Source organism: Canis lupus, chromosome 1 (genome assembly GCF_048164855.1).
Source record: "Canis lupus baileyi chromosome 1, mCanLup2.hap1, whole genome shotgun sequence".
Taxonomy (NCBI): domain Eukaryota; kingdom Metazoa; phylum Chordata; class Mammalia; order Carnivora; family Canidae; genus Canis; species Canis lupus.
In genome coordinates, this window is record NC_132838.1 from 46421544 (window position 1) to 46427908 (window position 6365).

A 6365-nucleotide genomic window follows, 5' to 3' on the forward strand; every position below is an offset into this window, starting at 1 on the left:
GGTCATGTTTATCACAATAGCATAAGGTTGTTCCACACTGGATCTATTGATGTAATATACCACAAATAAATACAAGAGAAAACCTGTATAATTATCACTTTAAATGCACAAAGAATGTTAGGAAAAATTTAAGATCCATTCATGATGAAAGACTTTAGAAAAGCAGTATAGAAAGGAAGCTTTTAAACTTGACAGAGGGTATCTAAAAGAAAAAAAAAACAGCTAACTTTATAAAACTTTATTTAGAAATAAGACATACGGAAATGGAGATAATCTTTGTTCATATATTGAGGAATTCAGAATCATTAAGTTGTCAATTGCCCTCAGTTGATATCTATATTCAATGATGTAATTGCAGTCAAAATCCCAATGAGAGTTTCATGCTTCAAAAGCAGATCTAAAATTTTATAGAGAGGAACAAAAAATCAATAATAGCAAAAGCATTCTATATGAAGAAAACGGTAATCAGATATCAGAACTATATATAAGATTTAGGTAATTAAAATAATGAGATGTTTCTGCAGGAAGAACAGAACCACATACATAAGGAAGCTCAGCATATGGTACAGAAGTGGAATTACAGATGCGTGGGAAAGGATAGATCCTTTCATAAATGGTGCTGGGGAAATTAATTATTCATATGAAGACAAATACAACTTGATTCTTCTTTACAGCATGCATAGAGTTAGATTCCAGGAAGATTAAATATCTGTATATAAAAAACAAAATATATAAAAGTTTAAAATACAATATAGTAATGTATCTTTGTATTTTTGAAGAAAGGGGTTTCTTTAACAAAATATAAAAAACAGTACCCATAAGAAAAAAATTTTGTAAATTCAATTTTATTAAAGTTAAGAACTTCTTTACACTTATATAACTGTCAAGGTTAGTAACCAATATAAAGAATTTCTACAAGCTAGTTAGAGAGAGAGAGAAAGAGAGATGATAGATACATAATAGATATGTTTAAAACAGATGAAGGTCATACAAAGCAATTTGGAGAGAGAAAATATAAACATTTAATTAGTTTATATAAGAATGCTCTATTTTATTAGCAATCAAAGAAACATAATCTTTTTAAAAATACTGTGTGATACCCACTAGATTGGCAAAAGTTTAAAACTCTGGCAGTGTAATGGGATGTTGAGCAAAGGAAACCTTAATCCTCTGTTGATAGGATTTATACTGGTACAACTGCTTTATTGTTGTTACACAAAGTTAAACTTGTATATACATAATGTAGTCCAGATTGTCAGGGCCCTTCCTTTACCAACATAGTCAACCCTGGATGTGAGCAGCGGCTCAGGTACAGGTTCCAGACATGCTAATGGCTTTTAAAGCATCTGCCAGGAGTTTGCTCAGCCTATGCTTGGATCAAGCTGGCAGTGCCAAGGTTTTCATTGCCCGCCAGACCAATCCTGAGCAATGAGGGGCAGAAAGTGTTGGATAATTAACCTAGCTTTCCTACCCCTTGAAAGGACACTTCTGAGGTAAGTTTGACAGCCCCTTGAAGGTTCCCCATGGGAATTGTGTTCCAGTTGCCCACAGTAGTGACCACTCATGAATACACCACTTAGGGACATTCCTTCTTTATCTGCCTCATTTCCCTATTGCTTTCCCACGCTTCCTGGAATAACAACTCAAATAAACTCATGCATCCAAATTCTCATCTCAAGATCTGGATTTGGTGGAATTCAAACTAAAGCACTCTATGATGTGGCAGATCCACTCCTAGATAAATACTCTAGAAAAATGCTTGCATGCCTGCATCCATATATAATTATAATACTCTTTATAGCAGCATGGTTTGTGATAAGAAAAAAATGTAGTAACTAAATGTTCATTAATGGAAGGATAGATAAATTGTGATATAACCATTTAAAGAAATACCATACATGAGTAAAAACAAGTGAACTATAGCCATATTAATTGACCTCAATAAATTATAGAAACATAAAGTTGAGAGGAAAAAGATGCTAAGAATACATACTGTATTTTTGTTAAATTCAAAAACAAACTGAACAATATACTGACAAGGGTTTATAAATACATGTAGTAAAATTTTAAAGCAAAGCAGAAAAAAGACAATAAATCAAAATCCAGTCAGCAGCTACCTCTAAGAAGGAGGCCAGGGAGTGAGTGGAGAAGGACCCCATGAGGGCCACTAAGCATTGGGAGGTCATATTTCTTAGGTCAGGTAGTAGGTTCATGGGTGCTTGTTTTAATATTATGCTTCATGGCTCATTCATTTATTAATACATTTTTTAACTGTGACACATATCTCAGATACAATAAGAACACTTATTAAATCTCATGTTTTATTTTGTGGAAAGTATGTGATACAATATAGTAAAATACATCAGTTAGTTGATAGATATGATTATTACACCCACAGGCTTTATATATTTTCATGGGTTTTCTGGTTCATGTTTTTTATTCTGCAATGTCTGTAAGATATATGAAGACTCTTTAATAGAGAAAATTTTCTTCAAACATTTCCACTCTTTAGGCTTCTTTGAGTAGAATTTTAATATGACAACTTAGATTTCTCAAATCAACAGCTGACACACCTTATAGATGTTCTAATTGGCAACAATATGTCAAAATTGGTGATAATACATTTTTTATTTCTTATAGATTTTAGTTCTGTATATCCTAACTTACCTTTGCTATACCTAAAATTTATGTGACATTAACAAACTGTGTTACTAAAATGACACAGAGTAAAATAACTTGCAAATAAAAGGTGCACCTTGGCAGTGACTTTTCTTTTCTTTCCTTTCCTTGTCTTTTCCTCTTTTTTTTGACTTAAAAGTATATGTTGTTAGGATAAGTATGTATTTTATATAGATAAAAATTTCTGTTTGTGATGGCTATATATTAGCAAGCCATATTTAATGAAAAAATATCTGGTCTAACTTTCTAAATTTAAATCCATTTTAAAAATCTGTGATTTTACGCAGTGAGAATGAAGCATAGTCCTGTGCCTAAAAGCAAGTGGCTGAAGTTACAATAGGGCCTTATGTGGAAAGAGGAGGTCCTATGTAAAGGAAAGGCTACGTGCATTATCTTCTTCCAACATGCTATTACCATTTATATAAAGCCATTCGATGAGACTGTGAAATAAATTAAAATATATTTTGAAAGTCTGTGTTTTACAATGATAAGATAAAAATGTCAAAAATAAAGCGATGTACCAGCTAGGAAACCGACCTCAATACTTCCTTATTTCTCTAACTAGATCTACAAATAATTTGTTAAAAATTATTCAGCAAAGGATTAATATGGAACATAAACCCTGGATTTGTGATTTTAATAGTGATGAGAGAGCCAAGAAAATTACCTGGAAAGCACAGATACCCTGCATTGATTTAGTATAAGGTATCCATAGCAGACTTGTGCTGATTCCTGTAAGGATGGAAAATGAAAACATGACCAGTATTTGCAAACATAGAAGTACCTGTCCACTTTGAGAAGCATACACATGGAGCCAAAGATACCACTGGATGGATCATTGCACCTTTTCAATTATTTTTCTCTGTATTTCAGATGCATACATCTTGAATTTTGTCTAAGGAGAGAGGGGAGATTTAGACTTGGTGTTTCTTTTCTACGATATTTATGACCCTTCAAAAGGATATTTTTGATGTTAGAAAAGAAAGACAAAACAAAGAAAGAAAAATTGCTTTGATGTAGGAAAATCCTTTGTTTGACATGCCATGTCTTTGCTAATAAGTGCCAAAAAGTTTGGAAAATGGTGAGAAAGATGACTTTTATTGTGTACTTATATTATGCCAAGAATTGTAAGAAACTAAATTTTTCTTTCTAAAACTTTTTTTTTGTAAAAAAATCGGAATCCTGAAGCAACACAGTATAATAAAAAATGGCTTGTATTCACATATAGCTTTTATAATTTATTAAGCACTTTTTCTTACCTGGGGAGAAGGAAACCAACATTTATTGTATGCTGACTATGTGCAGTTCGGAAGGATGAAGTTTTATAGATAAAAAATTAATTCCTTATGATATATTTAAGAGACAAGTATTATTTATCCTATATTTCAGATAAGCACACAGATATTAGAAAATGTGAATGGTTTGTCCAAAGTCAGAGTCAGAAAGTGTTGAAGCTGCATTTCCAACTCAGAACTTCTGCTGGAGAGCCTCTATTTTGCATGGGTTGTCTCTAAATCAGGCAGCAGCTATTAAGATACCAAACACCTGCAAGTTACGAAAAGGCAAAACTGCCTTGGACTTGTTGTCCAAGTCTCTGTGTTTGGCGTCAGAGAGCCCAAGAACCTTGATCCATTCTATCCCATGCTTATATTTAGCAAAGGAGTTCATAAAAATTAAACCGTGAATTTTAAGAAGGAGATACCCTTCATTTTTATTGTTTTGCAGATGAGATTCCCATCTCTTTGGGGAATGACACTGATTTATAATAAAGTTATTCCAACCAGTTAAAAGCCCACATTGGTGGAAACAATCAGAGACTAGACCCAAAAGAGAAAATCCCATAAAAAGGAGAAATAAACAAGCCAGAGTCTATTACTGAAAATACTGAGAAATTTGAGACAAAGGGAACTTGCAGAGTTCCTACTAAGCAACAACTGAAAACGAATGAGTCTGGAAAAATAAAGTACAAGGCTTTCTTTGGTATTTCAGGAATTTTGCTGCCACCTTGATGGGGAATTCTTCTACAAACTCACACTGTAGCTCTTGAACTCTCAAATATTAATTAGAATGGCTTTGAGAAGACTCTACTGTTTGTCAAACCAGTATCCATACTGTACTTAATTTGGCATAATTCAAAGACTATTTCCTGTAAGCAAATAGAAAACAGAAAAAAAAATCTCTTTTCATAAGACTCTACTACTGAAATGATGTTGAGACATCCTACCCTGGACAATGCCCATTTGTTCCTGGAATGCACTTAGTTTTCCCAGTTAGTAAGACTGATTCCTTTATCTTTAGCCATTTGGTTTTTCCTAATGTGGAAGAGTCTGGGAAGTAAACTGACTGTGATTCTAAAAATATTTCCTTTCACATTTCCTTGAATTTCACCTCGGGGTACACAGGACTGCACCATAAAACTCAAGTTCACATACATACTCCAGTGTTATCTGCTCTGCCAAGTACATACAACATTTTGAAAGAAACAAATGGTACATTTTTTTCATTGCTCATATGTTTGATGAACCATACTTCAACTAGAGAAGATGGAGTGGGATGAAATGATGAAAGGAGCCACAGAGGCTGAAAAGTGACCTAGAAATCTTAATTTTAGCAATCATAGCTGTGGCCGAATTCAAGTTTACAGCAGCAGGGGTGAAATTATAGTACAAATTACCATGCTAGGCTAGAGAAATTATTCTCTGCTGCATGGTTATTAAGTGATAGATAAATAAATAACACTGTGGGACTGATTGACAAAATATAAGTGACCTAAAAGCTAAAAGGGGCACCATGCAAATAGTACTGTGCAATCACTAGGCATTTTCAAACTGAAATGAAATTTGTCACAGTACAGAAATCTTCAAATGGTATCGCAAGCTATTGCTAAAGTTGCTCACAGGAGTAATCCCAAGGAATTTGTGACTGAAAAAACCCAACATGTTTTGGTGTTTATTTTTATTTTTGAAGAAGGCCAGTGATGATGCATGATGATTAGAGCCATGTGCCAGAATTGTTTTTCAAATACTGGAGTTCAGCAATTTTAGAGGCTTTTCTTTCCGCATTCTGACATCTCCAATATATGAAATATATAAACGTATCAGATCAACATGTTTTATACTTTAAATTTACACAATGTTGAATATCCAGTGATTTCCTAGATTTTATGAATTATGGTAGTAATGGCATTGTGCATAATTCCTCTCTTTTGCTCTTAAAAGTATGGGAAACTTATTAGCATAAAAGGTACAATTTACTGCCACTGAACACGAGTGCCCAGGTGTTGCACATGGTATTCAACCCCCACAGGCTTTGTTAGCTGACAGAGCTCCTTGGCCCCAGATAGTCTTGGAGTGCAATGAAATGACAAACTACAGTAGGAAATGGAACTGATGGTCACTTTTTAAAGTGCCATTCCACTGGGGTATAAGGATAACTACTTGAGAAAGTACCTAGTTGATGCTGTTGAGCAATTTATGTTTCCTTTTTAAATTTGCCAAGTCTCAGTACTGTCCAATAATACTAAATCTTCTTTGTAGATGATATAGAATCTGAATTTAACCAATGTATCTTTGATTTAGCTTATTGCTAAACAAGTGTTTGAGAACTCAAAAGGTGTAATATCTCCTACTATCTCTGTTGTCCCAAAGCTAAAGTCGGATAGGGACACAAGAGAGATCTATATGTTT

The 6365-nt window shown here is 33.7% G+C and overlaps 1 long non-coding RNA gene across 1 annotated transcript; it reads right to left on the reverse strand.

Moving 5' to 3' along the window:
- Positions 1-258: 258 nt before the first annotated feature.
- Positions 259-3576, reverse strand: LOC140616522 (uncharacterized). Its single transcript, XR_012016998.1, has 3 exons — positions 3464-3576; positions 544-709; positions 259-397 (listed from the first exon to the last, which is right to left on the reverse strand). It is a non-coding gene; the product is annotated as an uncharacterized lncRNA (long non-coding RNA).
- Positions 3577-6365: the final 2789 nt, after the last annotated feature.